The 11,131-nt window shown below is 42.1% G+C and overlaps 1 pseudogene; it reads left to right on the top strand.

The window, feature by feature from the left end:
• The first annotated feature begins 2,337 nt into the window (after positions 1-2,337).
• LOC103750074 lies at positions 2,338-5,314 on the top strand (annotated as a pseudogene).
• The last annotated feature ends 5,817 nt before the right edge of the window (positions 5,315-11,131 follow it).

Raw genomic sequence — 11,131 nt, 5'->3', positions numbered from 1 at the left:
CTTTTGGATAAAGAGAATTCTTCCTATTTTCTCCAAGAGACTGAATGATCTGATGCCAGCAGTGTTAGCCATGATTTTTTGCTCTTTTTCCTGTATTCAAGGCTAGTATTTCAATAAATGCCCAGATTTCAATAAATGAAGCTAGTTCTCTAGATTAATAAAAGTTTTAATTAAGAAGTCTATTAAACAGAGCACAAAATGACTTGCAAGTCAGCACAGAAATTTGTTATCTTGAGATGACTGTTGAAAATAATGGGTTATGGTACTGACTGATACTGGGTTGCCAATTTTATTACATTTTTTGTCATTAGAATAATGATTACTGGAAGTCAGTTAACAACACTATTTAGTGCCTTACATTACCATTGGACATTTATCTTTTTCCTCCTTAAAGAATATGCAGTTGGTTTTGGTCTCATCCCATCCAGGAGAAACATATGGTGCAGGTACAGTTAAGATCTGCAGATTCAACCAATTGCAGGTCAAAAATATTTTCAAAAGAGATATCTGTAATTCTGTACAGAACCTTACTCGTAATTGTTCCCTAAAAAGTACAGTTAATAATAATTTATATAACATTAATATTACATTAGGTCTTATAAATAAGCCAGAGGGGATTTAAAGTATATGGGAATATGTGTAAAGGCCATGTGCAAATGCTGTACCATTTCATATAAGGAACTTGAATATCTTTGAATTTTGATATATGCAGGGGAGTCTTATAAGCACTTCCCTATAGATAACACATATAATCTATAACTGTCTTTCATGCTTGCAGGAAAGTTAGCTGAGACCTGGAATAGTAAGATGAATATCACATAGCAAAGGTCAATCTCATTGCAAAGCTCTGAGAATTAAAAATAGTAAATAACAATAGTAGAAGTAGATAACACTAATAAAGTCCTTATTATGTGCCAGACACTGAATTTATCTGAGTATTGCTTATGTATTGTTTTACTTAATCATTGAAACAACTCTGTTCTACTCTATTTTAACAATGAAGAAATGGAGAAATGAAGAAACATCATTCAAGTAGACAATCCTACTTTACAACATGTGTCTTTTTGTGCTCCAGATCAAACCCAGGGCTTCATACATGCCAGGCAAGCACACTACCATTGAGTTACATTTCCAGCCTTTACAACGTTTTTGAGTTCATCTAGTTTTTCATTCATTTTATCTCGTACTGCTTTTGCTCTGCTTAGGCCATACACTATATAAAGCACAGAGGGGATGTCATCAGCTAATATATGTGTTTCATTAATTGCTAAGGTTTTGGTCTCCAAATCCTGTTTTTATATGGTTTTGGGAAAGCTGACCATAATCATTCCTGTGTCTTGAGAAACTTTTACTTGCAGCTAGCACTCTAGACCTCTTTCCAGTGTCCTCCTGGTTTACTGTTGGTTCCCACCATTGCAAAATAGCATGAGAGAGAGAGAGAGAGAGAGAGAGAGAGAGAGAGAGAGAGAGAGAGAGACTAAAATTAAATTTAGACTAGAGAACTCCTTTTGGGGAAAACATTGCCAAATTGCCCAAGAAGTTAGAGTATATGACCTAAGTCAGCACTGGGAATACCAGAGAGAAGCTAGCAGCATATTAGTTACTGAACTGCAAATCAGAGGCAGATCTCAGCTCTTGGGTGGGTCTAATATTTAGCCATGCAGGACGTCATTTAAATCTGGTCAGCATATTATATTACATGAAACAAGAAGACTAAGACTGAACTCATTTTTCAGTGTAGCTTGTTACAATTTCCTTTTTATTTCTGACTTTTTGTATATTTTTATTAAATTTTTGTGAATTTCATACAAAATATCTTAATTTTCTCTTTTTAATTAATTATTATTCTATGTGTATGAGCATGTTGCCTGCAATATGTATGTAACTGCACCTGTGTCATGCAGTGCCCACGGAGGTCAGAAGAGGGCATTGGATCCCCTGGGACTAGAGTTACAGGAAGCTGTGAGACCCTGAGTATTGGGAGCTGAACCTGGGTCCTCTACAAGAGCAGTTAAGTGTTCCTAACCTCTGAGCCATCTCTCCAGCCCCACCCCCACATTCTTCATGTGTACTATGAAACTCATATTTCTAAAACCAGTGCATTAGATATGGCTTGGTAGGCGGGCAGCTGTCCTCACCCCTTTATTTACATGATTTTTATACATTTTGTTAATAAGTCAATTTTCTATTTTCTTTTCTTTGGCTATGATTGGGACCTGCTACTCATTTCCACAGCTCTATGCTTTGTGATCCCTCTAGCTTCCCACTATCTCCAGCGGCAGTCTGAGCAAGACCCTCTCTCTCTTCCCTTTCACTCCCTTCCAGGAAGCTGCCATCATGTTGAAGCCTCAGCCAACACAACAGACTTTGCAGCCAGCAGTCGCCCCCCACGCAACAGGCCTTGGGTGGCACCAGCCCTCCCAATGGCTGCCTGCACCACGGCTCCTCTGGGGCCATCAGCACCGCTAGGGGACAGAGCACCTGAAAGGGACTGCCACAGTCACTTGTATTTGAAAGTGTCTATAACAACTCCAGGGTGCTGTATTTCCTAACAGCTGTGGTGGGTTCCCCTTGTGATTTAAAGGTGAAAAATGGCACTGCATATGAGGGCATTTTTAAGACTCTAAGCTCAAAGTTTGAACTGGCTGTAGACACAGTACACCGGAAAGCATCTGAGCCAGCTGGTGGCCCTCACCGGGAAGACATTGTAGACACCATGGTGTTTAAACCAAGTAATGTTATGCTTCTCCACTTCTGAAATGTTGACTTCAATTATGCTACTAAAGACAACTTCACTGACTCAGCCATTGCCATGAACTCAAAGGTGAGTGGAGAGCACAAAGAAAAAGTGGTTCAGCGCTGGGAGGGTGGTGACAGCAACAGTGATAATTATAATCTGGACTCTGATGTGTCAAATGGATGGGACCGCAATGAGATGTTCAAATTCAAGGAGTAGAAGTATGGCGTGAAGACCACCTATTATAGCAGCCTGTCTTCTTATACGGTACCTCTAGAAAAGGACAACTCAGAAGAGCTCCGGCAGTGGGAGCTGCCTGAAGCCCAGTTGGCACGAGAGATTGAATCAAGCCTCCAGTACCATCTACGAATTGCTACGGAGAATGACGATGGGCACAACCGAAAAGGAGAAACACAGTGCAGTTCAGTGGTGAGGGTCAGGGCAGGAGAGCCCCAGCTTGGCATCCAGTGAGGGGAAGCATATCCCTCTGCCTCAATGAGTTCAAGAAGGTATCCAGGGAGGAGTTTGATGCAGCAGTTCTCCAGGCCGGCGACCTGGCCTTAGCTCTTTACCACCTCGTTGAAAACAGCAGCCCTGACCCTGGGTCTGAAGCTCATGGTATAAATGGAGGCCCTTCCTGCATGTCCCCCAAGGCACAGTGGCCTCTGAGAGCTGCCAAGACTGTTTTCACCGAACAATAGGCCTTATGGAGAAGTTTCTGTTCCACCACCACCTACGGCTCTCCCATTTCTTACAGTGGGCCAGATATACCCGCACGTTCTCCCAAGTCTGCTCCCCTGCCCCAGTCTCGGCTTCCTGTCCTGAGCCTCCCATTGGCTTGGCAGTGGCATCCTCTGCCTCCATCCCTGTGACATCATCAGTTGTGGATCCTGGAGCAGGTTCTATTTTCCCAGCTTCTCCAAAGATCTCCCTGGCCCCCATAGATGTGAAAGAACTCCCAATTAAGGAGCCTGGTAGGACCCTGGAGCCCCAAGAGCTGGCTGGTATAGCTGGGAAAGTCTCTGGCCTTCAGAATGAACAGAAGCAGTTTGGAGCCCAGTTTAAGCGCCAACCAAGTAGCTCCCCTGAGAACAGCCTGGATCCCTTTCATTCCTGGATCTTAAAAGAAGGGGCCAAAGGAAAAGAGAAAGAAGTGGAGGGCCTACTGACTTCAGAGCCCATGGGGTCTCCAATCTCCTCCAAGACAGAATCCACATCAGATAAGGAAGACAAACCACCCCTGGCAGCCGTAGGAGACACTGAAGGGTCATAACAGCCCCCACCCACCACCTTTCCCCAGCCAAACTGGTAGCTCCCCAGTGAGCCTCATCAAGGGAGATGACAAAGATGAGGGCCCTGTTGCTGAACAGGTAGTCAATGTTGAACCCCTATGCCAAGGAGTTCAATCCCACAAAGCCTCTGCTGTCTGAACAAATCCACTAGTACCCCAACTCCATAAGGTGCTCATTCAACACCTTCCATATCAGTCCTGACAGCAGGCTAGAGTGGGCTTTACACCTCCCAGTACATCTATATACCTCAGATGACCCACAGGGGACCAGCTGTGCAGGCGCCTCAGATGTATCTGTATCCTGTATCCAATTCGGTGCCTGGGCAGCAGAGCAGGTACCAGGTGCAAAAGGCTCCCTTTCTCCCCAGCGCTCAGACCAACACCAGCCAGCCTCAGCTCTTCCGATGATGCAGGCTGCTGCTGCTGCTGCTGGCCCACCCCTGGTGGCTGCCACACCCTACTCTTCCTACATCCCCTACAACCCGCAGCAGTTCCCAGGCCAGCCTGCCATGATGCAGCCTATGGCACACTACCCTTAACAGCCAGTGTTTGCCCCTATTCTTCAAAGTAATCCACCGAATGTTGATGTCCAGTAGCCACCCCTGCCCCGGGCCATTGTGTCATGCTTTACCCCTCGGTACCCCTCGGCAGAGCAGCTTACCCCCCAAGTGCTCTATGCCACTATTAACCAGTCCTATCCACACCATTCTACACAGCTCTATGGCCACCAACTGCAGCCAGCCACCATGCCTACTGGTAGCCAGCCACAATCCCAGCATGTGGCCCCCAGTTCCATCCAGCACCAGGTGGGGCAGGCCCCACAGCTGGGCAGTGGACAACGACAACAGAATCTGTACCATCCAGGGGCCCTGACAGGCACACCACCACCTTCTCTACCACTGGGACCTTCTGCCCAGTCCCCTCAGAGCAGCTTCCCCCAGCCAGTTGCTGCATAAGCCATCCATGCTCATTAGCAGCTGCCCCACGCTTCACCAACATGGCCCATGTCCAAACTGGAGTCACAGCAGCCCTGTCCCCACACCCTGGGGCTCCCCACCTGCCAAGTGATGCTGCTGCATCCCCCCGGGGTGCCTCCCTAAGGTGTGGTGCCCCCGAGTGGGGTGCCTGCACTCTCAGCTTCCACACTTTCACCCTAACATTGCATCGGACACCCCCAAGCTCTCAGTGACCCCAACTGTCTCCTGACTTAGCCTAGTTCAATTTCATCCCTCTCAGCAGCTACCCTTCCTACTGGGGAACTGAAGATTGTCCTGGCTGCGACCTGAGACCTCCATGAGTGGAGGAAAGAGTGATCTGTGTCTCCTCCCCAAGAAGCTCAGACCAGTCCTAAACCCTCTTCCCCCAAACTCCTTTCCCTGGGGGAGCTGGGGAATTCTTACCAAGCACCTTGAATGGGAGGGGTCCTTGAAGTGAGCAGGGCTGGGGTCCAGTGGGGGTGGGGAGGTTCATGCTCTGCCCCTGCGTGGTCCCATCCAGTCTTTTCCTCTTATCTGCTCATCTGTCACTCAGTTGGAGATGGAAGATCTTTTATTTTCTATTATTTATAAACTCAGACTTGGGCCCCCTGTTCTTTCCACTAACTTGAGTGTCTTATGTGAGAGACAGACAGGCAGATGCCTTGAGGACTTTTAATTTTTATTACATAAAAATATCAAAAAATTAAAAAAAAATCTATGACCTCTCCAACCATGTGCATTTGACTATGTTTACTGTTTACAGTACCACACATGAGTTCCCACCCATTGAGTGGGCTTTAAGTTCAATTAGGTAGCTTTTAATTAACCCCAAGATAAAAGTGCCACTACTGCCCCAATGTAATTTGCTCTGTGGGTCAGTTTTTATGGTTATTAGGCCTTAAAGCTGGGGTTGGACCATCTATTGGTGTTCTCCCTTAGCAGCTTGCATAGTGGCCTCCAAAACTATGAGAGTTAGCCTTCAGGAAGGTGGCTTACAGATTAGTTCCAGCTCTAGTGCTCCAAGTCCTATGACCCAAGTGTGTTATGTCTTCAACAATAGGGTCTTACCTTTAAGTTCTGGGAGGCCATCAAGGGTTGTGGCAATAGTCTGTTATTTTGGGAGTCTCTTGGACTACACTGGCCAACAACTTGAATGGAGGTTTCTCCTGTCTGGCACTGTTTCTTGTTATACACATGGACACATGTAGCGATACTGTATGTGTAATTTTTCAGTAGGCATTTGAACTAATACATTTTTCCCTGTTTTGTCACATCAGCTAAGCACTATTTATACCTTTTCTCTCTCTCTCCCTGTCTAATCCTCCCTCCTCTGTCCCCAGTTAAAGTACAGCCATTTTCCCCATTTCACCCTTGGTAATACCTGTTTCCTATGGTCCCCCACCTTGGCTTCCTTCTTCCCCTTTACCCCATGGTTACATGTATACCTCTCCTTCTTCCCCTCCCATTTAAATACCTCCATTTTACCCATTTCCCCATCATTAACACCTGTCTCTTACTGTTCCTCTCTCTCAGGCTCTTTTTTTCCTTTTGCCTTCCTGGTTCCTTACTATTTTCCTGGCTCTTGAAGGAAATATACCCACATATAAGGATTTGTTGCTAAGATCTGCAAAGGAGGGAGAATATACATTGTTTTTTTTCTGAGTGTGTATTCTTTCACTTAGTATATCTGCTTCTAGTTCCATCCATTTACCCAAAAATGTTATGATTTCCTTTCTTTACCACTGAGTAGAACTCTGCTGTGTAAATGTACCTTATTTTCATTTTCCATTTGTCAGCTGAGGGACACTTATGTTGCTTTCATTTCTTAGCTACTGTAAAAAGAACAGCAACAAACATGGGTGTATAAGTATCTCTGCTGTAGGATGAATCCTTTGGGATTCAAGAAGTGGTCAAGAAGTGGTATAACTAGATCAGTTGGTAGGTTCAGTTTTAGTTTTTAAAGAGTTCTCCACGTTGCTTTCCATAGTGGTTGCACGAGTTTGCAATCCTACCAACAGTGAATGAGTGTTCCCTTTTCTCCACATCCTCTCCATCATTTGGTATCATTTGTTGTCTTGCTCTTAGCCAGTCTGATGGGTAAGATGAAAACATAAGTGGTTTTGATCTGCATTTCCCTAATTACTGAGGATGTTAAGCACTTTCAAAAGTGTTTCTTAGCCATCTTTATTTCTTCTTTTGAGAACTCTCTGTTCAGATCCATAGCCTATCTTTTAATTGGGTCATTTGTTTTCTTGATTCTTTTGGTTTTTTCAAGTTCTTTATATATTCTAGGTATCAAACCTTTGTTAGATGTGTAGCTGGTGAAGATTTTCCCCCGCTTGATGAGTTTTCTCTTCATTTCCTTGTTTTTTTTCTTTTTCTGTGCAGAAAGTTTTTAGTTTAATGAGGTCCCACTTGTTGATTGTTGACCTTAATTCCTGAGCAACTGATGTCTTATTTAGAAAGTCCTTTCTTACACCTATATCTTGTAAGGTACTGTCTATGTTTTCTTTTGACAGTTTCAGTTTCAGGTTTCACATTGAGGTCTTTGATACATTTGGAGCTGACTTTTGGGCATGGTGAAAGATAAGGGTCTAATTTCATTCTTCTACAGGTGGAGATCCAATTTTGTCAGCACCATTTGTTGAAGATGCTGTCTTTCTTCTAGTGTTTGTCCTTGGCACCTTTGTCAAATATCAGGTTGCTGAAACTGCATGAACTCATGTTTGGGGTTTTAGTTATGTTCCATTGGTCTGTATGTCTGTTTTTGTGCAAATGTCATGCTGTTTTTATGACTATATTTGTGTAATATGTTTTGAGATGTACTATGGTAATCCTGGTAATCTTCTCATCATTGCTCTTTGTGCTCAGGATTGCTTTGGCTATCTGGGGCCTTTTGTGATTCTGTATGAACATTAGGATTTTTTTTTTCTAATTCTGTGAAGAATGACATGGGGATTTTGACTGGGATTGCTTTGAATCTGCATATTGCTTCTGATAGGGTAGTCATTTTCACATTATTAATTTTTCATCTCATGAGCATGGGAGGTCTTTCCATCTCCTGGTGTCTTCCTCAATCTTGTTCTTCGAAGATTTAAAATTTTCATTGTAGAGATCTTTGATATATTTGGTCAAGCTTTATTCCTAGATATTTTTTTTGAGGCTATTGTGAATGGGTGGGTTTCCATGTACTCATTCTCCAATTGATTGGAGGCTACTGATTTTTGTAGATTGATTTTCTTACCTGCCATTTTTCTGAAAGTGTTAATAATTTCTAGGAGTTTTCTGGTTGAAATTTTGGGATCATGTATAATATCTTATCATCTGTGAGTATAACTTGATCTCTTCATTCCCAATTAGTGCTCCTTTAATTTCCTTCTCTTGTCTTATTGCCCTAGCAAGAATTTCAAGCACTATATTTAAAAGGAGTGGAAATAATGGACAGCCTTGTCTTGTTCCTGAAATTAATGGTAGTTCCTCCAGTTTTTCACCATTTAGAATGATGTTGCCTGTGGGCTTGTTGTATATAGCTTTAATTATGTTTTATAACATTTATCGGCTTATGTATATTGAATCATCCCTGCTTCTCTGGAATAAAGCCAACTTGATCATGGTGGATGATCTTTGTTATGTGTGTCTATATGCAGTTTGTAAGTATTTGTTGAAATTTTTTGTGGTTAAGTCATTAAAGTTATGGGTCTATAGTTTTCTGTTTTTGTTGTGTCTTTACCTGGTTTTGGTGTTAGTGATGCTGGCTTCATAGAAGGAGTTTGGGAGTTTTCCTCTGATTCTATTTTTTTTAAAATAATTTAAGTAGTATTAGTTGTAGATCTTTAAATATCAGCAGGTTTCTTCTGTGACTCCATCATGGGCTTGCCTTTTTTTAGTCAAGAGGTTTTATATTACTCTTTTTAATTTCCATATCTGTAATGGGTGTGTTTAAGCTGTTGATTTCTTCTTGATTTAGCTTTGGTGGTTCCCATGAATGTAGATATTCATCCATTCTTTTTCGGTTTTCAAATTTAATAAAAGTTTTTAAAGTATTCCCTTACAATGTTCTGAATCTCTTTTTGTGTCTGTTATGATGTTTCCCCTTTCATCTCTGATTTTGTTGACTTGGATTTGCTTTTTCTTTCTTTTGGTTAACTGGGCTAAGGGTCTGTTTATGTTGTTTATCTTTTCAATGAACCAGTTCTTAGATTGGAGTAATCCATGTATTTTTTTTTTTTTGGTCTTTTTGAGACAGGGTCTTCCTGTAGCCCCAGCTGTCCTGGAACTCACTATGTAGAACAGGCTGGCCTTGAACTCATAGGAATCTGCCTGGCTCTGCCTCCCAAGTGCTGGGATTAAAGGTGTGCGCCACCACACCTGGCCATGTATTGTTTTTTAAATTCTATATCATTAATTTCTGCTCTGATTCTTGTTATTCTTGTCTTCTGGATTTGAGTTCATTTTTTTATTGCCTTTGCAGAGTCTTGAGTTGCAGTGTTAAGTCATTTATTTGTCCTTTTTCTGATTATTTTATTTTATTTATTTTATTTTATGTGTATGACTGTATTGCCTGCATGTGCGTAAGTGCACCTATGTTGTGCAGTGCCCACAGAGACAGAAGAAGGTGTTGGCTCTCCTGGAACTGGAGTTATGAACAGTTGTTAGCTGCCACGTGGGTACTGGGATTCAAACCCGGGTCTTCTGCAAAAACATTCAGTGCCCTTAACTGATAAGCCATCTCTCCAGATCTCTGATTATTTTTAATGTAGACACTTAGAGCCACAAACTTCCCTCTTAGGACTACTTTTAAAGTGTCCCATAGGTTTTGTTGTATTGTGTTATCCTTTTTGTGTAATTCCAGGAATAATTTCTTTCTTTCTTAATTTCTTCTTTGACTCATTCATCATTCAGGAGTGTGTTGTTTAATCTCTATGACTTCATGTAGTTGCTAGAGCTTCTTTAGTGTTGATTCTAAGCTTTAGTTCATTACTGTCTGGTAGAATGCTGGAATTATTTCAAATTTTTGTATTTGTCAAGGCTTGTTTTGTGCCCCAATATATGGTCAATTTTAGCAAAACTTTCATGAGCTGCTGAATAGAAGGTGTATTCTTTGGTGCTTGGGCGGAATATTCGATAGATGCCTGTTAGATCCATTGGATGTATGGTATCATTTAATTCAGATGTTTCTCTGTTTATTCTTTGTCTGGTTGACTTGTCTGTAGGAGATAATGGGATATTGAAATCTCCTATTATCGAGTTGGAGTTAATCTGTGTCTTAAAGTCCTGTAGAACTGTTTTTATGAAATTGGGTGCACCAGAGTTTGGTGCATATATCTTCCTGATTATAACATCTTTTTAGTCAATTGTACCTCAGTTCAGAATGATGTGACCCTCTTTGTCTCTTCTGTTGTTTTCCTGGTCACCCTTGTTTCTGGATGTCTGGAGTGACAAGATCATACTTGGACATCCTTGCCTGGTGAAGTACAACCTGCATCTGAGTGTAAATATTCTATGCCTATTAAAAACCACATCAAGATGACAGCATAGAGCTTAAGATCCCTAGCTTTGAGAACAGGTATAATTGGGTTCATAACTAGGCTTCCCATCTGTTAACACCATTTCTTTGTTTAAAAAATGGGAATACTACAATCAACCTCAAAGTGTTGCTGTAAGGACTAAAAAAGATTATGCGCAGAAGGTCATTGTAACTAGCATTGAGCAGGTGCTTCAGAATGGCAGCTGTTTTCTTGGACCTGCTTCCTCCCCCTTTGCAGTTGTCATGGTAATGCATATTTATTGTACTGTAACTCTGAGAAAGGTGACTTTTCTTGTTTGTTTTGGTTTTCAATTTTTAGAATTTATTATTGTGTGTGTATGATGCATGGGGGAGTTACACATATACCATAGCTTTGTGTGTGTGTGTGTGTGTGTGTGTGTGTGTGTGTGTGTGTAGTTCAGATGACAGCTTTGTAGAGTTGGTTCTCTCCTTCCACCTTTACAGAGGTTCCAAAGAATGAACTCAAGTTGTCAGGCTTGGACAACAAGTGCTCTACCTGTTAAGCCATCTTTCCAGCCCTTGTTTATTTTGTTGCTGAAATATTTACCTTCCCTAGTGGAGGAGACAGCACACACACA

Source organism: Nannospalax galili, unplaced genomic scaffold (assembly GCF_000622305.1).
Source record: "Nannospalax galili isolate Female #2095 unplaced genomic scaffold, S.galili_v1.0 scaffold25, whole genome shotgun sequence".
NCBI lineage: Eukaryota > Metazoa > Chordata > Mammalia > Rodentia > Spalacidae > Nannospalax > Nannospalax galili.
Note: the sequence above shows the minus strand (reverse complement) of the source record. Positions and strands in the feature narration are given on the sequence as shown.